This window comes from Alligator mississippiensis, chromosome 2 (assembly GCF_030867095.1).
Source record: "Alligator mississippiensis isolate rAllMis1 chromosome 2, rAllMis1, whole genome shotgun sequence".
Taxonomy (NCBI): domain Eukaryota; kingdom Metazoa; phylum Chordata; order Crocodylia; family Alligatoridae; genus Alligator; species Alligator mississippiensis.
Window position 1 is genome coordinate 208,483,316 of NC_081825.1, and position 27,865 is coordinate 208,511,180.

The 27,865-nt window shown below is 41.0% G+C and overlaps 1 long non-coding RNA gene across 1 annotated transcript in view; it reads right to left on the reverse strand.

Moving 5' to 3' along the window:
• Positions 1-5,103: 5,103 nt before the first annotated feature.
• The window catches only part of LOC132248402 (uncharacterized), a 30,986-nt gene continuing 8,224 nt past the window's right edge, over positions 5,104-27,865 (reverse strand). The window contains exon 3 of the long non-coding RNA XR_009459584.1: positions 5,104-6,105. This is a non-coding gene — a long non-coding RNA (uncharacterized LOC132248402). The remainder of the gene's footprint in view (positions 6,106-27,865) is intronic.

The following is a 27,865-nucleotide window of genomic DNA, read 5'->3' on the forward strand; positions in this document are numbered from 1 at the left end:
ATGGCAAAAGTGTGCCTGTCAAATGCAGGTGTCATTCCTGACCTATAAGGTCTGATCCAAATCCCAGTAAAGTGAATGGCAGTATTTGGACCTTAGATTTAAGCTATAGTGAGAGTCTCTCTCTAAGGTAACAATGGTCAAAGCTATACAGAATTTCGGAGTGTGTAATTAGCACCCTGAATTTAACCTGGAGGAAAATTAACACCCATGTGAGAATGAAGAACACAGGTTTAATATTCTGGTATTTACCTCTCATGCTGAAAATAAAGTCTTTACCTTTTACAGATTTTTAAAATATGAATGCAAGTTAAAAGAGTGCCCTGTATATTTTTCTCTGTACATTCTCTTATGGTTATGGTCATTGATATCCTAAAACCTATGGTTCTGAGCAAACTGAAGGAGTCACCTTTAACTCTGAAACCAGTGAGAATGCAAATGAAGGATTCAGCTGTAGTTAAATCCATATTAGTACCTTTTAGCAGCGTGGAAGGCCTTATGCAGAGTTAAAGTTATGAATACTGTCTTTCAGGTTTTTGCATTTTCTCTACACAACCATTAGTAGAGCTCACTTATTGCAGATGCAGATACCATTCCAGGAAGTGCAGCAATTGTGGTTCTGTAGGAACATTCCTAGTAACTGTTTCTGTAAGAAGGTATGTTTCCAGGAAAGATATCCTAAAATATGGATATTAATACACTGATACAGTAATTCACTATCAAGATCACAGACCACAATGGATGGGGTGAGAGAGAGAATTTGACTACAGAGAGGTCATGAAAATTCAGAGTTTCTTCTGATCAATAAAATCAAAGGAAAGGACTGTAGAGAGCTCTGCAGTCAGACCCACAAGAAAGCATTAAACATGAAATAAACTGCTGCTAAGAGGTATTCAACACATACTGTATTAGAAACAAGATCTGCTACACTGGCAAAGTCTATAAGCAAAAACTCCACATTCAATCACAAAAACATATAAATAGGAATGACTATGAGTGCAGGAGTCAAAAGGAGAAAGAATTTGGGGGAGGGGAGAAAGGTGGGGCCACTGTATCATACTTTTACTCATGTTAAGTAGTGTCTTGTGCCACAAATAATCTTTATATTTCCTCTTTGATTCCCATTACATTTTCTAATGTTCATCTGTGCCCAGCACTAGACAAAACCTATTCTCCATATTGGAGAATAGGTTTCTACTCTTCAGGAGTGGAAAAGCACCATCTAATCTAACATGCTTCAACTTTTTCTGCATACTTCATTTCTGAGGCACAAACTATCAGAGGTTGTCTAAAGAGGGAAATTACCATAAAGTAAACTAGGATGTGAATGTACAGCATGTGACCTCCTCATCTTCTCTTATATGGACACGCAGTCAAATTTCAGTGCAGGCAGCTTACTTTACTTGAGATTAGGTGCTATGTCTAGTGAGCTTTTAAGGTACGCGCCTCAGACTTCTTGTGTATTGAATCGTTGTCGGCAATCCCTCACGGTCGAGGGTGATCACTCTGACAGGTCAAGTAAAGGGTAGTAAATGAGTCTACTGATAGCTAAGAAGGCTGATCCTAGAGCCAAAAACTCTCTGACAAACACCACAAGTGGTGGTTAAAGGGAGGATTGGACCACAGATTTCTCGATCCTGTTTCTTTTCCTTCCATTTCTGTCGTTTTTCTGCCTCCAGGCAGAAGCAACAGTACAGTGTAACACAAGTAATATAAATTCACTCCCAAGCTTAGTTTGCAATAACTTCCACATGTAGGCAAGCCCTTGGTTTGTGTACTTTTCTCTTTGCAATACTTTACAATTTTCTCTCTTTTCATTAGTTCTCATGCTCTTTTCAAAAAGTGTTTTTCCTTGTGATACATGCTAGCACATTTACAGATTTGTTAGGTGCACCAGTTTCTTAAACACGACTCTCCATCCTCTTGAAGCAAGCTTGTGAAGGTGAACGTATTTCAGATCTTTGTGTTTACTTTTTTCTCAATGGCAAAATGAACAATACCTGCTCAATGTCACCTTTGGTGAATCGAGTCTTATGTTTGTTTTGATAACTTAATGACTACTCCCCAACCAGTATTTGGACAAATAAGCAAAGTACTTTGCCCTTCTTTTTTCCTTGTCCTCTATACAATTGCCACCACAATATTGCCAGTAGATTTTGCACAGGATAGGGCATATTTTCTAGATTAAATATTATTTTTAAAGCTCTTGCTTTGTAGACTGTCCTACTGTTCAGTGAGTTACATTGTACACTAAGCAGCCTTCCTGATGTCCCATGAGACAGGACCAGAAAAACAATCCTGATGTATATAGTACTTCAGTCCCCTAACAAGATTACTTAATACTTGTGTAATTTTTTGATGAGCTCCCTTAGGAAATTTAAAAAATGTATCTGATTTGGTACCTTTTGGTAAATCACTACTAATGCCTTCAAAAAAAATTAAATTAAATTAAATTAAAAAAAAAAAAGGTTTGCTGGTATGTTGCCTGCCTGAAGGGGGAATAAGACTAATAAAAACTCTTTACTTTGCTATAGCCTCCATTTTTCAATTGCTTAAACCACTCAACTCTAAATGGAAAAATGACATATGGTAAAAATCAGAGGAAAAATATAAATTAGTTCTCCCTAGATCCCTGCCTTGCTCCTACTCCCAGTAATTATTCTCCACCTGAACGCATTACTTTGTATTGTCTAAGTAGGATAAGCATTCTTTAACTGATGAGACAATATGTTCCTTCCCCTCTTTTATATAGACAGCACAATAATGCTGAAGAAGAGAATTTAGATCGTGAAAATTTTAGGTATTATGATCTAAATGAACATTCTGTTTTTATACCTTCTGCTATTCATCTGCAAGTAAAAATCTCTTGGAAATCAATGGAAGATCTAGCTAAAAGGACCAAGATACTATATTTTGGTATGTACTTATCAAGACAAATTGAGATGTTATATTTCTTTCTATTTGGGGACTCAAAAATGCTATTGTGCAAAAGAAATGATAGTATATTCCTCAACATAATGTTTTGAAAAACTGTGCCTGACAGAGGTTCAACATTTTACAATACACCTGCATTGTAACAGTCATATAAAAATTAAACCTGCATGCCCCTAGTCTCCATTGGCACTAGTAAGAGACCAACACCAGGGCTGCAGAATATATAACATTTAAGCATGCATTTAAGTGTTTTTGCAGAACTGGGTCCCTAATAGCTAGAATTCTTACTACTTTACTACTACTCATCAGCATAGACAAGCCATTTCCATAGATGTATTTCAGTTTCACTCATAATCTTGGTCTTTTAATTATAACACCCACTTGCTATCATGAGAAAAATACTCATTAAACAACAGATGCCCATCAAAAACCTCATAATCACTTTTTCATCTTTTAATGAGACATACCAGTGTCACCTTAGTGTAATATTAGTGCCTGTACATATCAAACCATCTCACCTTCATACAGAGATATTATAAAAAACAGAATAATAGTACCACATGCTAGATTAAGGGATTTTAAAAAAATCGTAAATCTAGTAAATTGATTCTGCTACAAGGAAACTCCTTCTACCAGCATATTGGGATGTATATGACATGCCCAGGTAACAGAGCTCTCTGTCACTATAATTTGATACCCGATTGTTTTCTGTGGTTTCCAGTATGGTTTCCAATCAGGGCAGTCTTAAACTTGAGTCAAGTTCCACAGCTCTTTATTGAAAGTTTATTAAATAACAGGGGTTATAATAAACAGGGGTTAAAATAAAAGGCTCATAGTAGTATGAATAAAGCAGGAATAGACTCTTTCTGCTCTTGGCCAGTGGATAGGGACAGAACAATTTCTTCCCCACCAAAGTATCTGTTCCTAGGTGTTATGGAGAGCCCGCCTAAGATCTGCTTAGAGCTCGAGTCTTAGTTGTGAGATAAGTGCCACTTGCAACTCTGCAGTCCTCCGAGTCCTGTCATTTTCTTCTGGAATTTAGTCCCTTTAACCTTTAAAGGACAGAGACGGGGCCCAGGCATGCATTCATTCACCTGAGAAGCAGTACCCTTTTATGCATCCACATGAAAGTCAGAGACATAATAGGGTATTCTGTGCCCTCAGCTTCAGTGGCTGCCAAACTGCCTGGTTGGCAGCTGCAGTGGCTGGTACTTTTGCACCCAAGTGGGTGCCTGGGGCTGCTGGCCCTAGTTGACTTGTTTAGTTACACTACTTGTTTCAGTACACTAGTTAGATTAATACTTATTTGAGGTTAAAAAACAGTACTGTCTGTCCTCAATATCAATCCTTTAAAGTTAAAGGGACTAAATAACTAAGTGCAAGTACCTTAAACCAATTCTGTTCTCTCTATACAACTTTCTATGAAGAGTTGGTATCTTGGCTATTAGTTTAAGCCTCTAAGAATCTTCTTCCAAGATACTTGGACATACAGACAAAGACCATGGTATACAAGTCCAGTGCCGGGTACCTTGCATCATACACTACCAGGACACAGCTTCCTCAAGGCTAGTTCGAGACTGGGAAATTCCATCTTTCAGGTTCCAGAAACCGCCATAGACCTCTTTATTTTCCGTTTCACAGCTAAGGTTGTGTTTCAGCCTTCAAAATCAGGTACATAAATAAAACATATTAAAAAAAAATCCATATTTCCTTCACTACACATGACAGAGGTGAGCCAAGTTACTGGTGGCAATCACTGGAAGACACTCAGATACCAGAGTCATGCATAAGAAAGCAAAAATAACAGAAATATCAGGTGTAAAACTCACCCATTAAGCACTCATGCTAGTGATGCAGTGGAGGTATAATGTTATTGATAGCAAGAATTTATTAATACACAATAGAAAAAATCATAATCAAAATAGATATTTCAGATGATCCTGTTGCAGTTAACAATATCCACCAGTGTATTCCAATGCAAATTCATCCCGCAGACCTGTGAGAACAATGGTTTTTGGAAAAAGCAATCTATTTTTCAAGCCACAGATGGATAAGCAGATGGGTAGAAAAGTCCACTGAATAGTGTGTTGGCTGCCTGTCATTCTCTGAATAACAGCCAATAAATATCAGATGGGTTAAACCTGTAAACTATCGTGTTCCTATCTAATGAATTCTATTGAAATGGGACATGCTTGCTTGCCAGAACCTGTATAATGGAAATGTCACATTGGACAAAATAAACTCTTGCAAGGAGACCACACACTTTAGTATTACTTGTTTCATAGTTTATTATCAAGAGCAAACAGGAAAAGAAGTGAAAGGGTAAAATGTGTATATTTTTAGAGATTACCTACATGAGGACATATTTTGTGCCCCAGCAATATATTTCTGAGGAACACCGGCACCTCCAGCATGTTCACATTCAGAAAAAAACACTTGCATATTGCTAACATTGCTCTTGGCGGGAATTCTACATTTTCTCTTAAGTCTTACATGCCAGAACTAAAATTAATTTAATAGGCAACCACATGGTAGCTATTCAAATGAGGGCAACTGCAAAATAAAGTGAAGACTTATGCTCTCTAGAGAGATATGTTATAACTCAGTTCTGTTCAGAAAATTGAATATATACTCATGGCATTGGGAAGGTCCACGTGTACTGCCACTCAACTGATTCCACCCTAAATCTTTTTGGATCAATGTGTTCTTCAACTGCATAAAAATTACAACTGTCACGTGGAACAGGAGTAGTGTACCTGTTCCCTCCTGCATACTTTGGGAAGGATACAGCTGTTCTAGTTAATGGCCTGGGGCACTTCTTGTCCTTAAGCTAGAAATGCATTAGGTATCCAACAGGGGGAAATGCTTTGCCTTTGTATACCTTTAATTCCCAGGAATATCCAGAGCTGTATAATGGTAGCATCTAAGAGGCCCAACCAAAATCAGGGTTCCATTGCACCAAGCATTATATATACATATATAGGTAATAAAAAAATAGTTTTGGCCCAAGAAGAAAAGGAATGAGGAATGATTACAATCCATGTATTACAGATAGGCAACTCATGCACGGGGAGATCAAATGACATTCCCAAAGCCACACAGGGCACCGTGTTGCAGAATCAAGAATGGAACCCAGTTCTCCAGGGCTACTTCCCTGTGCTTCTTCCACAAAGCCTGGTTAAATGAATGGAGTGAAATTATTTCAGTCTTAATAATGAGTTGTCAGAACAATTAACAATAGGTTGGGGGGGGGGGGTTTACAATGTTATTAAAACAATACTTCTATAAAAATTAGGTCTGTCTTGGTGATAAATAAATTGTAGACATATGAAGATGACAAAGAATGTGGGCCTTTGAACAAACTATAGCGAGTAAAACCAATCCAGGGACGGAAAAAGGAACTTACTGCTTATCAGCCTTTTGGGGTTTCAGGGTAACTATTTCATGTAGTACTTCTTTACCTTAGTGTGACTCGACACAAGTACCATGAAAGAGCTGTATTTCTCAGTATTTGAGACTGAGGTTGTACATTGGTTCAATACATTCTTTTAGGAAGAAAATACCTGAGAGGCCTGAAGCAAGAGACTTCCAAAATATCTAGCTTAAAATATATTACAGACTGTGGGCAGCTTCTGTAAGACTCACTAGTTGTAGGTTGTAGCCATGTACAGATGTTATGTTTCTACTGGGAGAGTCACAGTGTACCAAAATCCATTCAATTCCTCCTGAGGAAAACGTGTACCATCCAGGAGAAAGATCTCCCAGGTGTTAACCTGGAAAATCTTACTTGTGAAAGAAAAACTCTTGCAAGAAAAAAATTAATGTGTGGTCCCCTCCAGGTCTAGTCTGAGGGGAGCAGCAGGGTCAAAGTCCTCCCACCCATTCCCCAGACCAGGGACCCCAGTCTGAGGAGTGGACAGAATAATCTAAGAAGGGACTAGCACAGCTGCTTCTTGCCCCTGCCCATTCCCTAGACTGGGAGTGGGGGTGAGGAGGGGAGACTGCCTGCTGCTTCCTCACTCTCCTCCTAGTGATGGCAGAGCACAGCACAGGAGCATCCCAGCCTCATGAAGACACAGAGGACATGGAGCAGCTGGACGATGAACACCTGTACACTCCCTTTCCTAGAAAGATTTCTACTGGTGGAAATTTCTTAGAAATAGCAGACTACCAACAAAAGAGAATAAAACAGAATAATAAAATTGCTAGAAAGCACAAACCCTCATCAACCAATGAAAACATTCTTTTCTTTTTTGCCTCCAAAGGAAAAGGAATGCTCGCTTGCCTTGTCCAGCATCTCTCCTTTCATAGAGTTAGGATCATATTGTTAAATTGATTTTTGTCCCATACTTTGTCCCATATTTTTTTACATGAGAGAACTCTTTCATTCTAAAAGTAAATGTAAATAATTTGGTACCAGTTTAGATTAAAATTAATTGCATCTTACTTATATATCTGAATTAATTTCTACTCAGCTGGTTGGTCCCCAGAGTAACTTGGGAGTATCTGTGCCCCAGTTGTTTAAGGTAATTCAAAGTTCCTAAAATCCAGGGGGATACAATGGTCCAAAATATCATTATCGTATTATGTAGCATGGAATTTACTCTACTGAAAATGAGCAACACAAATCAACCAAGTGTTCTCAGCCTCCCGGGTGTGTAGAGATTGAGTGCTACTGCTTTCTTGATATTTTAACATCTCTGCAGGGAGTACCATGGAGTAAGAGCCAAAATGATGAGCCAAGTAACTACACACAGAAAAGTAAATACAAATAACACAGACTCTTGCCATCCTTCTCATCCTCTCCCAATATTCATTCGCTTTTGGGTTTCTTCTCCTTGTCAAATACAGACTTGTTCTCTTTAGTTTCTTAGTGGATTTCAGTCGCTGCATTGCTGGCTATTTTACCCTTAGCCTTCTCAACAGATGATATGTGCCTTTTAGTGAGGACTAACAATTACCTTAATGTCTATAAACTAGGGGGCTAGAACCTAATTACTCATGTGAATAGGTCCTTTTGGCATCAAGGAGATTTGTTCATGAGAGGAATATAAGCAGGATTTAGCCTTAAATTGTTCATTTTGTCAGCATCAGATCCAGATATATTTGTATAATAGACCAGATACTGGATCTGGTGCACGTGCAACATTTTATGTCACTGCTAGAGGCTGCCTGTGAAGTCCTTTTAACTGGTCAGAAGAGAATCCAGAGATACAGACAACATACTGGGTGTATCTACATGAGACACTTACTGCACAGCAACCTAATAACACTGCACAGTAGCATGCCAATAAAATACCGTGTTAATATGCTACTTTACTGCACAGTGTCATTAAACTATTTTGCAGTAAGCATCACAAAAATTTGTGCATCAGTGCTACTGCACAGTAGAGCGAGTTACTGTGCATTTAGTGAGTACTTAAGCATGTAATAAACTAAATGCACAGTAACTACTGCACAATAATGAACGTGTAGATGTGTCCACTGGTTCTTAAAGATTAGCCCCCTTCTTTGTTGCCAGTATATACTTATGTTCCCTATCCAAACAGTCACTTTGAACAGCTTCTGTATCAGCGTTTCTTAGCTTCTAGGTCATGGCCTAAAAGTGGGTTGCATGAACATATTAAAAGGTCACAAACAAATTTTAAAAATGCTTGGTCTGGGGGGGGGAGCAGGAAGAGGCCAGCAGGGGGTGCCATGTGCACACTTGCAGCCAGGAAGCAGTGGGGAGCAGCTCCCGCAGCTCAAAGCAGGTAATTCAGGGGGAGGGGAGAAGAGCATAGGCAACATCTTGGCGGGGGGGGGGAACATGTGCCTCCCCACAATTTCTGCACCCACAACGGGAATGGGGATGCAGTCTGGCAGGAGCTGCCTCTGTGGTCCAGCAGCTGGGACCCAGCATGAGAGGGCAGAGCGGGGTGGCAAGACTTCTTACTGCCACTGCTGCTAGGACCCTCAAGCCAGCCATGCTGCCAGCATCATGAAGAGTAACAGGCGGGGGCGGGGCACAGGGTGCACTGCCCCCACCTCCTCCTGCCCCATCCTCTGGCCCACACAGTGGGAAGCTGGGACCTGGGGGTGGGAGGCAGTGAGTTGGGAGTGAGGATTAACAGCAGGGCCAGAAGGTACACATCAGGAGTGAGGGGGACCTTGAGTCCCAAAAGGTTGAGAAACATTGCTCTAAATAACATGGAGGAACTAATCAGCGCATACTGCATGCAGAATCAGGAATCATAAAGCTGAGCTTTAAGCCATCTTTGCAGTTATATCAGGAACATATATCAGCTGCAATTCAGCATGTGGTGTCCGAGATCTATGGTTCCAGCAGATTTCAATGATCAAAAGAAACCCATTCTAAATGACAAGTGAATGTTTTCATTAAAAATAGAAACTAAATTAAGGATGCTTCACCCAGTTAGCTCAGGACAGTACTCTGAAAATTGAAGTTTAAGTTCAAACTTTGAAAGTTTGGGCTTCCTAGTAGCAACATTCCCACTGTAGAAAACAGAGACATAACCAGAAACATCAAAACTACCTTGTAATTAAAAGGCCTGCCATCCAGCCTCTGAAAATGACAGTAGCTCCAAGGAACTTTCTTACAACTGATGATCTAGTCATTTTCTTCCCTAGTTTCCAGGCATTAAATGTAACTTTTCATGACATCATGAATGAAGAGTGATTTTTTTGGTAGCCACATATGGCAACACTGATGCTGCATAGAGGGCTCATTATTTGGTTGTTTGGGTTTTTTTAGTCATATCTGTTTACATTTTTACAAGGATCTAGAATTGTTCATAGACTTAGGTTTTGGCTTATCAGTCACTATAATGCAAAATTGGGAAAGCAAATGAGGAATACTTATTGTATTACTACTGCTGAAGCTAAAAAAACCAAGGATCAGAATAAGCATTGGATAATTAAAGTGCACTTCCAAGAACTTCTGCCAAGCAACAGTTTTTTGGGGTTTTTTTTAACTGACAGGTAGGAGGCATGGCCTTCCCTCACAGTGGAAACATTGATATTCCAGTTTGGATATCCTTCAATATCCTTTGAAACCTGACTGCCTACTCTAAAAGAAGGACCCTAATATTATAATTGTAAATAGTACCTGATATGTTGGTAGCTGTTAACTTTTACAGTATGTAACCAGTGAGGTTATACCACAAATAAGTTGCATTTATTTTGTTTTTATTTTTGGTTTGTTGGTTCCTTTTAGGAAGACTGTGAAGTGTATTGGATTTATTGTGTACTTTCATTTGTTTTTACCTTTAATGTATTTATATAGTTACAGCACAAGACAAGCAGAAAGGGACAAAAAAAATAAATAAATAAAAACCACTGTAAGTTAGAAAACAGCATCTGTGTGCTATTTTATAATGCAAACAAACTGCAGTTGATAATATACCTTATCTTCTTACATGCAATATGCCACAGAATAAGATATGCACCTTGTTTTGGAAAGCAGAATAAAGGAGGAAGAAAAAACACAAAACTAAAAACTTTCCTTGTAGTAAATAACTGAATAGTAGCAACTAGGTTCCCGAGATTGCCCATTGTTCTGCTCCCTGTGGATCACTTGCAGACTTTACTTTTGCTTTTGGCCAGTAAGGCTAGGGAGAGACATTAAAAAAGCCTGAGCCTGAATTGATTCAATCTTTGCAGGCTAGTCTAACCTGACTAGGCTAAATCAGTTTTGTAACCAGACAGACATACCAGAAATGCAGGCACATGCTTGCAGTGGCTCAGGCTAAAAGCCACGGGGGCACTAGAGCGGCCCTCTCTTCCTTCTAAGGCATGTAGCTGAGTGGGTCAGGCTCCATCAGCAAGCTGTGATTAGCCCAGCAGGGAATTGATAATAGTATTTATCACCAAATTTAGAAAACAACAGAGGAACATTACCTGCTACTTGTTGATTCTGCCTGTTGATTCATCAGCAGGGAGGGTAGCTAGCATGCAGTCTGCTAGCTAATACATAGACACCTCCTCAGCAAGGCAGAGGGGAAGGGGGGATTCCTGCTTAGTGGGGAATGGTGAGGGGAGCGGGGAAGCAGTCTACAGTCTCTGGAGCTCCAACCACAAAGCAGAGGGGAGGGGCCAGCCCTGCTGTGGAGTAGAGAACATGCCGGGATGTTGGGGAAGTCTGATTTATCTTAAACCAGCAAGGAGCCTGGGACAGACATAGGATAAACCAGTTTGAGCCAAATCAGTTAAGTCTGACACTACATTCAACCAGGTTTCTCTCAGACTGGTTTCAGCCATTCTTAAACTGGTTTACGCGCACTGAACATCTGTTCTGTTGCAGGTTTAAACCAGTTTCTGATCACTTAAACCAGTATATGTGAAATGTCTGTCCCTAGCCCAAGTGATAGAAACTGTTCTTATTATATTTCCTCACATAATGTACACTCAAATTTCCAACAGCCATTTTTTGGGAGAAAGTGCATGATACTTATGCAAAAATATGGTTCTTTCTACAACAGTGGTGTTCTAGTAGCATGTTACAGTACCTCATATACAACCTGCCAGCATGTAGTAGTTAACAATTACTAGTGTCTCCTAGAACAAGAATAGATAACATTTTCCCCCTTCATTTAAACAAGTATAGGCTTTATTTGGGTATGTAATAATAAAAAAAAAAAAACCCAACAACATATACTTCAGTGCTTCCCTTGTGAAACTATATGCACGGAGACAAATTTAAATGTTCTGAAAAATCAGCAGAATTCTGCTTGTCACTTTCCACAGAATAGTATTGGCAATCTCATTAGTATAGTAGGACATGGTGTCAGAGTAGTAAGGGTGGCCTGCTGTACCTTCAGATATGAAAGTGTAAGCCCTACTCTGGATTCATGCTGAAGGCTTCCACCTGTCAACTCAGCTGTAAATGGGCGCCTAGTCATTCACAGTGGAGAGTCAAGGATAGCTGGACATATCCACATCATTCCCATGAGTTACGGTCAAGTGTGCCTTACCCTTGCTACCCTGATGGAGCATTAGGATCAGGAAGACTTTTGACATTACTACAATCATTAAAAGGGAATTTTGGATACAGAACTTAAAACAGAAAAATTGTTAGATATATTAATTTTTGTTCCTTTAAGTTACTAAAAAGAAATAATGCACTTCTTTCAATTCTTAAGCCCAGGGAGGTAAGTAGGGGTGGGGTTAGGATTAGGGTTAAATTTATCATTTACAGGATTGGAATAGAATAAATAATCTTTTTACTAAGTTTTAAACATCAAGACACTACGTTCAAAAAACACCTTTAAGATACTCTACATTCCCTCACCAGAAGCTGTAAAAACCAAATTTACAAAGGTGCTTCAAGATGCAGACAAGCATTTAGTGGGATTTTAAGAAACAGAGGCCTCCATTGATTTCAGCACCTTTTGAGATTGGGCTCTCACTGTATGTTACTTCAGCTTCTAGGATTCAGCTAAGAACAGGTATGTTGAAATAGCTGGACTGAAAGGCTGAGTTCACAGCTTTTTCATGTCTTAATTAAAGCACAAATTCATGAAAATATCACGTTATATTCCCATATGATTCCCAGACAAATATTATATATCCAAGAAGTTTTGTTAAATCTTTAAATTTTTAGGTTCTTATCTGAGTTGAATCACCAATTACAGAGGTTCAATTCATTATCAATAAGAAATCTAGAGATTGTTCTAAATGAAATAGCTATTTGGAAGGCTGAATCTAATATCAAAATTACCTTGCAGCCGATCTTCCTAAACACATTTATTAATAAACTTTTCCAAGTCTCCAAATCAAGAATTAGAGAATAGACTACAGTTATGGGTGGGGTTTAAGTTTTGAGTCAGAGGCCCCTTTGTAGAAAGAGTTGGTGTACTGTTAAGCAACAACAAGGGGAAAGAACAAAGGAAATGAGCCTAGTCCATGAACAGAAGGCAAAGCCTGCATTTTTCATGTGTGACTCAAATGGATTGTTCAGTAGTGAGCATCTCAGGCAAACAGCTCTCTGAAGATCTATTAAAATATGAAGCCTGTATATAATGGACCATTATTAAAGGAAGAGTGTGTTCTTTATATGGGCAAAGTACAGAACATTTTCTAACCTTTGGTTCATACTTTTTGGTGATTTGTCACAACTCAGAGTCTTCCTCCACAGTATCAGTCACATGCAAATAGAGTGCCACTCTGCTATATAATTTAGGGGAAAACAGAGAAAGGAGTGGAACACCTCTTTGTAACTTTGAAAAAGCTATGTGAATTGTAAAAACTAAGTCATGTGAAGCAAAGCCCCCTTCATAGTGATAATGCATTTTTCCATGAAGAGAAGAGAGTGGAGTACATTAATCATCTTCAGAAGGTAGTTATTCATGCAGGCTCACCCTCATCCCCCAAACTCACATCTATGCATCACTTTTTCAAACAGGAATCAGTGACACAATACTTGAAATATAGATTTTAACTACAGTACACATTTTTATTAACAGAAGAACAACATCTGGAGGGAAACAATGGTTTGTCTTCTTTGGAAGGTGGAGGGTTGTATTTTTTTCTCCTTATTCACAAAATAGGATAGAGAGAAGACAGCAGGGGCAAAATAGGTAGAACATGATTATGAGGTTGTCTCCACTTTGCTTCCAACAAACAGCAAGAATCTAGTTTCTCAGGGTGCTTAGTTAAGTGGCATGTACTGACAATGTACTCACACAATCAACGAATCAAAAATAAGAGATAAGAGAACTCTTTTACAGTATCCCCCTGTAAATACAACATGCCTTTCTTTATTATAATTAGTGTTCCTTTGTCCAATCAAGTTTAGACTGTCCCAAGTAGCTTTCACCATTTTCTTTAAGAAACTCTTCTGTAGTTTAATAGATGTCTACCCTGGGGACCTTTCCATTTAATTCAGCCTAAATGAACCTTTATTTTATTTTACTTATTTACTTCAATTGTATTCCTTCTATCGTTCTAAAAAAAAACAAACCCTCTTGCTTCTCTTTACCTCATTCACATACTTATCAGTCTTTTGTAGTAGTATCTTACCAGTCATATACTTTAGTCTAGGATGCGGTCACTTTCTGGTAAGTATTCCAATAAAATTTGACTAAGCAGCTGGATAAAATTCCTTTGACAGACTAGTTCCTCTGAAATCTGCCTCATTGTATCCATAGAAATGGCTGTTGCCAACACATATTTCAGTTGGGGAAATCTCAGGTTTTCCCTCTTTCAGATTATGTTTTCAATTGAGAATGTTGTGTAACACTCCTTGCCTGAGGCAGTAGGATGGGAAGACACATTTTTGGTGAGATATGGAACAAGAAAATAAAGATTATATGTGACAAATTGTAGAGATTAGAGTATGTTGTATTTTATGCTACTGATTTGGTGAATTATGCACATAATGTAAGAAGTGGTCCTATGCAATGTTAATTACATGTTTGCATCCCTCCCTTCATCAAATCTCTTTCTTCTCCAGGTGTCAGGATTTACGTCAGGTATGAATTGTGACTAAATACATCTAAACACCATGGCGATGGGCATGCTACTTCACAGAACCTGGCTGCTCTCATCGATTACAGCGTAAAGCAGGAGTGATCTCACTGAAGACAGTGGGGATATATGGTAATGAACTGATGTATGTCAATGAAAGGAATACTAGATCCTACAGTATGTATGATGTAAGCACACTTTACTAGTATGGGGCTTCACTTTGCATTGTATCATCCCCCATAACATTAAACCTATGAAAAGTGTGGGGAATCTTTCATATTGGGCTTCCAGGAACAGATATTGCATTTAGCCTGACAAGTTGTGCCTGAATTTGTACCAGAACAAAAAAGTATCACAAGAAGTAATCCCTACATGAATCAAAGGGGGCAAGAGGGTGCAAAGGCCCCCATGGCTCACCAAAAGCATCCGGGAATGTCTCCAAACAAAAAAGGAGGTGTACACCCGTTGAAAGGGAGGGGCCATCACAAGAGAGGGCTATACCTCAGTAGCTCAGGAATGTAGCGGGCGGTCAGGAAGGCCAAGGTGGAAATGGAGCTGGGACTAGCGACCCAGATCAAGGACAACAAGAAGTCCTTTTTCAAATACATAGGAGGGCAAAAGAAGGTGCCGGGTAACATGGGGCCTCTGCAGGACACGCTAGGAAATCTAGTCATCTCACCTGACAGTAAAGCTGACATATTCAACAATTTCTTTGCCTCCGTATTTCTGAGGAGGGACCCGGATATCTCCCCCACTGGCACCCGCAAGAGTCCTGTGGGTGGCACATCCAGGTCTAGGGTTAATGAGGACCTTGTCAGGGAACTTCTGGAGGGACTAGAGGTATTTAAATCAGCAGGTCCTGATGATCTCCACCCCAGAGTGCTGAAGGAACTAGCAGGGGTCATTGCGGGACCTCTGGCACAGCTCTACGAGCACTCATGGCCCTTGGGCGATGTGCCAGAGGACTGAAAAAGGGCCAAAGTGGTCTCCATCTTCAAAAAAAGGAGGAAGGAGGACCCAGGAAACTATAGGCCCAGGAGTCTTACCTCAGTCCTGGGGAAGCTTTTCGAAAGAATTATCCTGGCACATGTCCAGGAAGGGCCAGCAGGGGAGGTTATGCTCAGGGGCAACCAGCATGGGTTCATTAGGGGCAGGTCTTGTCAAACCAACCTGGTGGCCTTCTATGACCAGGTCCAGTTCTGGGCGCCGCACTTCAGGAGGGATGTGGCCAATATTGATAGGGTCCAAAGGACGGCCACCCACATGATTAGGGGTCAGCAGGGCAGGCCCTACGAGGAGAGGCTAAGGGACCTGAACCTGTTCAGCTTCCACAAAAGAAGGCTGAGAGGGGATCTAGTGGCAGTCTACAAACTAGTCAAGGGGGACCAGCAGGCATTGGGAGAGTCCCTGTTCCCCCGAGCACTCCCAGGAGTTACAAGAAACAATGGACACAAGCTAGCGGAGGGTAGTCTCAGGTTAGACATCAGGAGGCGCTATTTCACTTTCAGGGTGGCTAGGACCTGGAATCAACTTCCAAAAGAAGTGTTGCCGGTGCCTACCCTGGGGGTCTTTAAAAAAAGGCTGGATGAACATCTGGCCAGGGTCATTTGACCCCAGTACTCTTTCCTGCCACAGCAGGGGGTCGGACTAGATGATCTCCTCAGGTCCCTTCCGACCCTACCAACTATGAAACTATGATTGCATCATTAAATAAATGGCAGAAAAGTGTCAGTGCATTCAGTTGTTCACTAAACCTCCACAGTTTCATAGTTTGTAGGGTCGGAAGGGACCTTGTCAGATTATCAAGTACGACCCCCTGCCATGGCAGGAAAGATCACTGGGGTCAAACGACCCTGGCAAGGTATTCATCTAGCCTCCTCTTAAAGACCCCCAGGGTAGGAACCAGCACCACTTATTTTGGAAGTGGTTCCAGATCCTAGCCACCCTGACTGTGAAGTAGCGCCTCCTGATGTCTAGTCTAAATCTACCTTCTGCCAGATTGTGACCATTATTTCTACTCACTGCTGGTAGTGCTAAGGGCAACAGGGACACCCCCAATGCCTGCTGGTCCCCTCTGACTAGTTTGTAAATGGCCACTAGATCCCCCCTCAGCCTTCTCTTGTGGAGGCTGAACAGGTTCAGGTCCCTTAGCCTGCCTGACCTGCTACCCCCTGATCATGCGGGTGGCCCTCCTCTGAACCCTCTCAATGCTGTCCACATCCCTCCTGAAGTGCGGCGCTCAGAACCGGATGCAGTACTCCAACTGCTGCCTGACCACTGCCATGTAGAGGGGGAGGTTCACCTCCTTGGACCTGCTTGAGATGCATCTGTGGATGCATGACAAGATGCGGTTGGCCTTCCTGACCGCGTCCTGACACTGTCAGCCCATGTTCATTTTGGCATCATTAATGACTCTAAGATCCTTTTCTCCCTCTGCACTGACAAGAAGGGAGTTCCCCAGCCTGTAGGTATGCTGCTGGTTCTTCCTCCCCAGGTGCAGCACCTTGCACTTGTCAGTGTTGAAACCCATCCTGTTCTCATCTGCCCACCCCTGTAACCTGACTAGGTCCAATTGCAGCCTATTCCTCCCTTCTAGCGTGCCCACATCCCCCCACATCTTAGTGTCATCAGCAAATTTGAATAGGGTGCTTTTTACCCCCTTGTCCTAGTCACTGATGAAGATGTTGAACAGCGCGAGTCTGAGGACCGAGCCCTGGGGGACCCCACTGCCCACATCCCTCCATGTCGAAAATGACCCATTCACCACCACTCTCTGAGTGCGGCCCTCCAGCCAGTTAGCGACCCATTTGACTGTGTAGGTGTCAATGCCACAGTCCCCTAGTTTTTTAACGAGAATGGGGTGAGAGACAGTGTCGAAGGCCTTCCTGAAGTCCAGAAAGACTACGTCCACTGCTACCCCTGCATCTAAGGATTTTGTGACCTGGTCATAGAAGGCCACCAGGTTGGTCTGACAGGACCTGCCTCTAATGAACCCGTGTTGGTTGCCCCTAAGCATAACCTCCGCTGCTGGCCCCTCGTGGACGTGCGCCAGGATAATTCTCTCAAAAAGCTTATCCAGGATCGAGGTAAGATCCGCTGGAAGGGTAATGTGTATACAAAGTAATCTGGAGAGAACTGTTCAGATGCACTTTGTTATGTCCCAGGACAAAAAGTTAGCACGTCTTATCATGTGAATTTTTTATATTTTTCCCAGGACAACAGATATGTACATCTGAATGATCATACTTTGACTAAGGAGAAAATGTCTTCCAGGGGGAACCTGTTCATGGTTCTAGTATTTAATCCTTTTTTTTTTTGCCCGTAACTTGTAGTAGCGTGGGTCAAAATTTTTCAGTACAAATTTTAATTAAAAATAATACTCTTTGGAAATGAAAATCTTCACGTTGATATAAATAACAGAAACATTTCTGAAAATTGTGAGATTTCCTTCCAAATTCTTGGTGGAAAAAGCGTGCCTTTTTCCAATCAGCACTTCTTTCTAAAATTGAATCTACACCATGCACAAGGCTATAGACATTCAGTCTTATATTGTTCTACTAGATATTTATAATAGGGAGATTAGAAAGCACTGGAGATTAGCAGTAGGGAGAAACAGCACTTCAGCTATAGGGCAGCAATGATTGAAAGGTATTATTATATGATGGCTGTCTGGTGACCTTTGTGAAAAGAGATAATTTCAATACATATGCAAGGAACCTAATATCAAAATCATAAAAAACACCTAACCATTTGTAGCCTTTTAAATAGATCCCTTGAATTAATTCCTTTAATTCACAATTCAGTCCTTAATTTGTTGTTTCACTCACAGTACTACACTCATATAAACACATATTAATATATCAAGACTCATATAAAACAAAAATGATCAAATATAATAGATATTATATTCATTCTTAGGTAAAATTTCACACTAATAGAAACCGAATTGGAGAAAGGATACCCCGAGGACAATGTTGTTGTTATAATGTCACCTTTGCAGAAGGGAGCTGTCATCCAATTATACTAATGAAGCATTTGTTTTCAGATAATTTGATCTATACCATGAAATGAGACCCATGTTTAGTATTTGTTGTAAAATATTTCTTAACCACTTTGCCCTCCCCAACAAACATGACTAAGAAAAAAAAATAACGTTGGAGCAGGTTAAAGTGTCATTGAAAAGAAAAATTATTAAGAGTGAAAATTTTGGAAAGTAAAACATTATCTTTCTACCTGACTTCAGTGAGAGCTAAGGATACTAACTAGGCCCGTGTGAAGCGGCTAGTATTCGCTTCGGATTCGGCCAATTCAGGGGACAGTGATTTGATTCGGTGATTTGAATCACTGTGCCAAATCAGTTCCACAGAATCTAATTCAGAGATTTGGCTGCTGCCAAATCAAACGGGCTCCATCCCCTGCCCTCTCCCCCAGTCTCATCAATGGTGGCACCACCAGGCCCCAGTGTCCCAGCACTTAAAAAAGAAAAAAAAGCCCTGCACTCACCAGCTCCTGCCAGGTGGGGAGGCAATCCCTGCTGCCCCCCACTGAGTGGGGAGGCTTTGCCATGAGCCCTCAGAGGCCCTGGCAGCCGCTGCAGCAGCCAGTGAGTGCGGGGCCTTTTTTTTTTTTTTTTTTTTTTTTTTAAGTACCGGGATGCTGGGGCCAGGCAGGCAAGCCATTGACATGTTTGGGAGAATGGGTAGGGGTCAAGGGGCTCACAGGGGGGCTGGGGGAGCAGGCAGGGGTCCCCCCCCATGGTCCCTTCCCCCCTCCTCCAGTCCCCCCTCCCTACTTACTGGCACGGGGTCTGGGTCCAGCTCCCTGTGGCAGCAAGCAGAGACTGCCCGAATCACTGAATCTCCAAATCTCTCTGTATCTTTTCTGAATTGATTTGGAGGCTTTGAATTGGTTTGAACCTTTTTATTGGTCTCCCAATTTGATTTGGATTCGGCCACCGAATCGGGCTGAATCTCCTCCAAATCAAATCAGCAACCAAAGCTTTGCACACCCCTTATACTAACCTACCAGGTTTTATGATTCAGTTCCATAATTCCTTTTTATTTACCTTAAGTCACTACTTTGAGAGTTTCTCCTCTTTTTTCTTATCATCTCTTATGCTACCAATTCCTGTCCCGAATGACAGTGGGAAGGGGAAATTTGGTGGCTATGGAAAGCACATGCCGTATAAGGCAAGAAGAATTAATAGGGAGGACTGTGGAGGTGGGAGCTTTGGAAAAGATGAGCAACACAGTGGAGGATGGAGAAGGGGGATGTACCATGCTAAGCTGTGTGCTGCTGGTCCTTCATGCCACTGCAGGCCAGATCAAGTCACTTCACAGACTGGATCTAGCCCATGGGCCAAACGTTGCCAGTCCCTACTCTAATCAATATTCTGCCTAGAGTAAAATCAACATGCAATTGTAAACATTTATTTCATTGTTAATATGTGTTCAGTGTCATAGTTGTTCTAAAACAGTCTACAATACTGTATTTCCTATGGGTTCAGTATAAGTTTCTGATAATGAGCATACTCAACTGTATGGAATATATGAGGTGCACAATGTTACTGCTAATGTTAACCTCAGGCTACATATAGACAGTCAAAAAGCCTGAGGCGGAATCAATCTAATCTATGCAGGTTTCTCTAAACTGCATAGATTGGACCATTGACAAACAGACTCACATTCACTTTTCAGTTGGCCAAGGCAGGCAGATGCACCTCAGCCATGGGAGAATGGGCTGGGGGGGAACAGATCCCCAACCCTCCAGCTGAAGTTTGCATAGCTGCATATCCTCCACTACGAAGGCTTTCTCCCTCACAGCCTAGCTATGCCAGGTTGCAATTACCACAGCCCTGCCCCTTTGCCAGCCCCCCACTTCTCAGCCACAGAGGAGTGGGGGGGGGGAGGGATACATGCCCCTCCCCAGCCCCCCTGGCCAGGGCAGGGGAGTCTTATCTCTCTGTTGCCTAGCCCCTGTGCCACTGCCAGATGGGCTGGGGAGCAGAGGCTTTGCTACCTCAGCTCTGGTGCCAGGCTGCCTGGCTTGGCAGGAGCTGACGAACTGGGGTAGAGGCTAGCCTGCCTGTCCAGTGAAGTGGGGTTAGTGGAGTGGGGAGGAACGACAACACAAAGCATCCTGGGATGTCAGGGGACTGTGACCTGTATCAGAAGCTCGACAGACAGGTCTAAACTGAAGTGATTATATCTAACACTACATCCAGCTAGATCTATCTTAAACTGGATTCCACCATTTTGAAACTGGTCTACATGCACTGAACTTCTGTTCTTTTACAGATTTAGCTTCATCTGCAGTCACGTATGCCAGTTTGCATATAATTTCTGTCCCTAGATTAAATTATATTTCTTTTAAAAAACTGTTTATGTCCTATGGGCTATTCTTTTTGAACTATACATACTGCAAGGACAGAACTTCTCTTTCAAGAGCATGTGGTGCCCCACTACTACTGTGAATGATAAATTGAACATAGATAAGACACATGTATTATTTTGAATGAGATACGTATATAGTCAGAGGGTATTTATGTAGTCAGAGGAACCACAGCATATTTGTAAATTGAGATCTTGAACATTACAGAAAGCAGTCTGTGGATGCAAGCGTTAACAGATTGTTATTTTCAAGGACTTGGGTAAGTTATTGTAAATAAAGAAGGGAATATATAATTGATAAAGTATAGTTATGTTATATTCTCTGTTGAGATAATAAGAAAAAAGAGGAGAAACTCTCAAAGTAGTGACTTAAGGTAAATAAAAAGGAATTATGAAACTGAATCAGAAAACCTGGATGTTGATGTTAAGATTAAAAGTGAAATAAAACATACCACTAATCAGCTTTTTGTTTTTGGTTGGGTCCCCTCCCGCACACACACACCTTAATGGAGACTGTGCAGGCAAACAAAAAAAAAAAGAATCAATCCATTCATTAATGAAAATGTGTTGGCATTTTTTAAAAAAAGGACAGTGATTTCCTTTTGACAGCTGTTCACATGAACTCATTTTCATTCACTGCATAGACATAAATGTCCTGGTCCAATGAAAACATTACAGCAAAAAGACTTCAGACAAATTACAGCTCTCAAATTTTTCAATTCTTTGGTGAGTGAAGTTTGCTAAGAAATAAACATTCCTGCTTTTTTAAATGCATTGCTCTGAAAACACATTTTTGTGGTTAGTGAGAGCTGCTCTACCCAACTAAATATAGCCAACTAAGTTTATTCCACCAAGCCCACCCACTGTGGTAGAGGGCACTTTTATTTTATTGCATACTAATCTGTATAGTATAAACACTTCTCGTTCTAAAGAGCATTGTATATAATGAAAATGCTCACAGAAATGTCGCAAAATATTTAACCTTAGAACCCTCTGCTGAGACCAGGGGGGAGGCAGAGAAGGATGTGGGTTCTACCTATAAATCATATTTCAACTATGCCAGTACCATCATGACAAAGATTTCTATTTCTTTAGCAGAAAAGTCAAATACCAAAAGGAACTTGATTTATGCTTTGTAAACAAAGCTTCAGCATTAATTATAACATTAGGAACAAATATTTTCAGTTTATTTACTAAAGTCATCCTCCTCCTTTTATATCTGACAGTATCTGCTGCTGCTCATGCTGATCCATTTGATCTGTCTGCTTGTTTTTGGTCTGATTCTCAGAACTGCTGAGCACCCACAGCTAATATTGACTTCAAGGGGAGTTTCAAGTGCCCAACACCTCAGAAAATCAGAACATAAAGCATCTTTTGCATTATTAATCTCTCTGCTTTTCTGACCAGCCTAATTCTAGAAACCCACCAAGACGATCCATATTTTCATAGTCAGATAGCCATTTAAGCACAAATAATACTCCCAAACAAATTAATATCACCCCCTACCTCCCCACCCAAACCATCATGTAAATGAAGAATGTGTGTGTGGAAGCAAACCAAAAAAACCCCTGAATTGTGAAGGCAGAAGTTGAAACTTCTCCTAAACTGATAATTGGATTTTCAAGTAAAGTTTCTCATTAATCGCATCTACTCCCTGTAGCAGATTTAATTTTTTCATTAGAAAACCAAACACTTGAGAACCAAAATATTTCAGACAAAACTAGAAATATTTTGATAACTGAATATGGCACCACTACGCCTCATTCCCTTATTAACATCTATGTGAATATTGCTCTACTTGGTCTACATCTTCTGTAATGGACTGTGGCCAAGGACATCCAGAACACATTATACTCAGAGACCACAGACCATCATGGAAGATAGCATATAAACACACAGAAGTGAAAGGAAACTTAAGGCAAATGATGCCAAACTATTTTGGCATGTGCATTTTCCTAGAAATAACCCACATTTTTCCATGGGAAATAAAACATTTTTGACCAAGCCTAATAAAAAAATATTCATATCTGATTAAGCATTTATGGATATTTTTGCTCAGCTCTAGTCTCTATTTTTGCCCTAGATTATTTTTACCATTTCTGTTTGGAAGGCAAAGCTCTGATAAGCGAATCCTAGTATGGTACTCTGTTGAGTCCTTTCACTGGCCAAGTGAAACCTGAAGGGAAGATGCAGTATTTGTAGCCCCTACAAATAATTGTTAAAATGGACACCTGTATATTTACATACCAAAGCTGAAGATTGGGTTTGTTGTTACTGTCTTCTAAGTCAAAAGCAAAGCCTTTTCTATAAAGGCTTTGATCTATCTAAAGAATTTGCACTTATCCACCTAAAAATGGCTTTTTAATTAATTAATTTATTAGAGGTGAGATGTGGGACACGGCAGGGGAAACAAAGAAAGAAGGATGGTTTCTTACCCCCCAAACTCTTTGTACCCTATGTTAATATCTGCTACAGATATTAAATAATTTCTCCAGTAGATTATTCCCACATGAGCTGATAAATAGACACTGCCATACTGTTGAAGATTGGCCTTACCATTTTCCATAGATTAATCAGTTTCTAGCATTTTAAATCACATGGGACAAGAGTCTAGTATTTGCAATACTGCATCTGTCAACTTGTTATGAGATTGATTTTACAGGGCTTTTTACTGTCACTCAGCAAAAAATATTTTATATAATGCTACAGGGCCCAGTTCTAGATTTTTCAGAAAGCAATTCACGGACAAAGCACAACAAGAAAGTAATTAAGTAGACAACATGCCTTGGGAGCTTTAAATTCTTTTAGATTTAAGTTTTTCTATTTATAGGTCATAAAGAATAAAAATAAATATTGCTTGCTATTTCCTAGCAACCCTATTCCTTACAATGACTTATTGTCATAGAATAAGTAATTATCAATGTTTTGCCTCCTTCCAAAGATGTTGAAGTAATTAGAATCAGCCTGACAATATCACCAAGGAGTGTATTATCCAAGTATTACTACCTTTAGAAAAAAGGTAAGGAAATAGTTTGAGTGACTAGCTTTAAAAAGAAGTCTGTGTAAAACTGAAAACCAGTCTAGTACATTAGCCGCAAGACCAGTAATTTGCCTTGAGAACTGGGATAAGAATTAATCAGATTTCCTTAGTGTGACTTTTCTGTCAAGAATGGTCACTGCTGGCTTAACATTCGCTGCTGTTCACTGTTATTGAAGATAGTAGGAGTTTTACTGATAATCATTAGAAACATGATACAAGCCACTGTAACAAAATTAAAAAGTACCAATTGTAGAGGCTTCTCCAATATAATGGAAACCACAAGATGCACAGGTTGATGGATGGAGAGAAAAAGTGGGGAAAATAGAAAGTCAAGGTACCACAGAGGAATTCAGAGCATCCGTGGCTTGGTCCCTACATGCAGTTGCACTGGCTTAAAGAAAGGTGTGACTTTTTAAACTGAATTAGTTAAATCAGTGCAGCGTTGAGTATGGATACTCTCATATCAGTTTTAACTTGGTCTATATCAATATGGCTCACATTTATAATTTAAAAGTACAAGCTGAACAAATTGGTCTAACACTTAAAGTAATTAACCATTAAAATAACTGACTTAAGGATATGGTGGATTCTTAGTTCCTTGAAGTTTTGAAATCCATAAATGAAAGCTTTGGCCTGTGTTAGGCAGACCAGACTAAATAATCATTATGGTCCCTTGAGCTCCAAATTTTAAAGGGTGCCTCCATCAGAATGTTTACTCAGTTTTAAACAGGTGTATGTAAATCGATTTATAAACTGATTTAGGTTAAACCACTGAAATTCATGTGTATGCAAGACCAGCCTTGTGTTTTAAGATAAAACCACAGGGCAAGCCTAATTCCCTGTTAATCTGATAGTAGGTGACAATCATCTCAAGTAATACTCCTGCATCTAAGGATCTATCACACCTGGCTGCACTTCAGTTTCAGGCATCCTGCAGGAAGGCCATGCACATCTGTCTGCACGTGAATCTTCTTGACACACAAGGCCAATATAGCACACTTTGATAAGGTAGCCAAAAGCTCTTCTCTTTTTTCACTCCTCCCTCACTGGATTCCAGGTAGGAAGGAGTAGCTGGCAGAAATGTCACCTCAGCAGAAGGCAAAGACTACTGGTTTCTCCAGGGCCAGATTAACCCTTTAGTGGGCCCAAGGCAAACAAACTTGTGGGGTCAAAAACCCTCTCCCCTCAGGTTACCGTGTTTCTGGTTCCAAAAAAGAGGACACCTGTGGCATGGTGGGGGAGGGGGGGCTTATGACAGTGGGGGGGCAGTGATATGGCAGTGCCCTGCCCTTGCCCATTCTGTTGCCCCTCACTCCCAAGCCACAGCCCCCCTCGTCCCCATCCTGGTGCTGTCCCTCACTCCTGACCCGTAGTACCCTGCTCCCCCCAGCCCTGTCCCTCCCAGGTCCATCACCTGCAAGTTCCTTTACTGGCAAGGTTCCTTTACCCTGTGAGCGCAGGCAGCAGCCCCAGTGCCACTGGGCCAGCCATACAGCTCCCTGCTGCTCCTTCCCCACCCCCTTCCCTTTTCCCTGCTGGAGGGGCATGCGTCCAGGACATGCGCCACCCCCCCCAACTACGTGTGCGCGCGCGCACACACACACACACACACACACACACACAGAGCCCCTGCCACCCCCCAGAGGCTTACCTGCATCCAACTGCTGGGCTGCTCCCACCCCCTGCCTGGCTACATGCTGACCATGTGTGTGTGTGCCCTGCTTCCAATTGCCCTACCTCTAATTCCCTGTCTCCAGCCCCAAGCAGCTCTTTGCTGGGGCAAGCTGGAGGCAAAGCAAAATCCCGGACATTTGATCATATTTTAAAAAACTGCCCAGACTGAGATCGGAGGATCTAAAAAGAGGACATGTCTGGGAAAACCAGGATGTATGGTAACCCTCCCCACCCCACCCCGGTGCTGCCGCCTGCAGGCAGCAGGGCTCAAAGCCACTGCTAGGAAGTGGCAACTAGGCCAGTGGAGGGGAGGGAAAGGGAGAGAAGGGAGGTGGATGGGGCCATTTGCGCCACCACTGCAAAGGGAAGGACTGGGCCCCCCTGCAGCTCAGGACCTTAGGCATGTGCCTAGTTTGCCTATGCATTAATCTGGCCCTGGGTTTCTCATTCTTATTCCTTTCCAGAAAGTTTCACCAGCTTCAATGATCAAAAACCTCATCTCCTCTCCTCTTCAATCTCAGCAGTCATCCATCTACCTAGTAGACCCAATCAAAATCCTTGTGCACTTGATAAATAATTAGTTGCAGCTACCCAGGACATAGACATGCCCCTACAAATTCAGAAACTCAGCACATCAGGCATGCTTAAGCACCCACCTATTTATCTGAGGCTCCCAAAAAGCATAGTAGCCCTGTTTTCTGTAACTCCATGTCCAACTCACTTGGACCCACTGTTTGGAACAGGCTATATTGACCATAAATATGTAGAATAGCTTATTTAATAATTTTCATAAAACTGGCTCAACAAGAGCCACACAGAATTTGGGCTGTGTTTGGGGGGCATATTTATTTAGCATTTCAAGAATAACAATTTAAAATCTGGTCAGGCACCATGTACTAGTAAATTGCCCACTGATTTCATCTAATTTAGGAAAGAAATTGGAAACATGCCCCTTGTAATTTAAATGATAAGTTGATATTTAGATCTTAATCAGTGAAAATAGGTTTTTGAAGGATTGCATTTGAAGTTAACACTTTTCTCACTGATAGAGAAAAGCCAAAAAAACAAAAAAAATCTGCCCAGAAAAAAAATACAAGTACTATTCTTTTTCAAGAGATTTAAAACAATGATTCCACCTTCACCCCAATAGTAACCCCTCACTCTCAACCTTTATCATTACCCAAGGCAACTTTAAATTATACAATCACCATTTATAGCGTATATTGCTAGAGGTATTCCTCAGTCTTAATATCACTGAACAATCCCTATAGACTTCAGTCAGCAGTCAGACTCAATCGCATACACATATCCCTGTGCTCAACCACACAGCTACTATTAAAACAAAAGGTATGATGACATTCTACAACTGACAGATTGTGATAATATAGTATTATTATGATGGTCTTTGAGTTCTTATTTATTTTTAATAGAAAAATATTTCATATTGAATTGTCTGCTGCAAAAAGTGTATAATACATGTTCATAATTTACAGACATTTTAGTTAGACAATCCATTTCATATTATTTCTCTCATAAGACTTTTCTATGAGTAATTCTAACTATATTGTGACGTTATCCTGAGTCAAGGGGGATGTGTAACAGCTGTGCTTCAGGAGCAGCTCAGATAATTAATAGGAATTTAGAAAACTAGCTTGTGAACTTTGACTTGGATTATGGAAAGGCAGACAATCTACTTTCCTCCCACCTATTTTCTCGCATAAGGGAACTCTTGCTGTCTCCCAGACTCTGGCAGTAAGGGTGTGTCTACACATCACCCTACGTCACCGTAGAGACACACTACATCACCATATGAGACGCTATGGCAATGTAGCCATCACACGAGTTTACACGTGATCGGCAGCTACTTTGCTGGAGCAGCACACTCCCTTGTTTTAGCCTGCTGCTATGGCAAAGTAGCAACTAAAACTAACCGTGTACCACAAGTGCGGTGTAGTATGGGCAATTACTGCACTGTGCTCTAGCACTTCTAAAAGGAAATACTAAAGCACGGCACAGTAACAATGTCACTGTAGGGCGATGTGTAGACACACCCTATGAGTCTGAATTTGGGCAGGGGAATTGTGGGTAATCCATAGCATAGGCGCTGACTCCATGGGTGCTCTGGGGCTTAAGCACCCACAGAAAAAAATTTGCAGGTGCTAAACACCCACTAGCCACAGCTATTGCTTGCAGATGTTAAAAAACAAAAAACAACCAAACTCATGCTTTAACAGAATAAGCAGCACATTACTTCAACCCAGCTCTGCAGCATCTGTAAAGATCAGGCACTTCAGCTAAAGATCAGCTAAAAAATCAGGCACTTTTAGCTAAAGCCTGTTCAATCAGCTATTAGATAAAAGTCTCC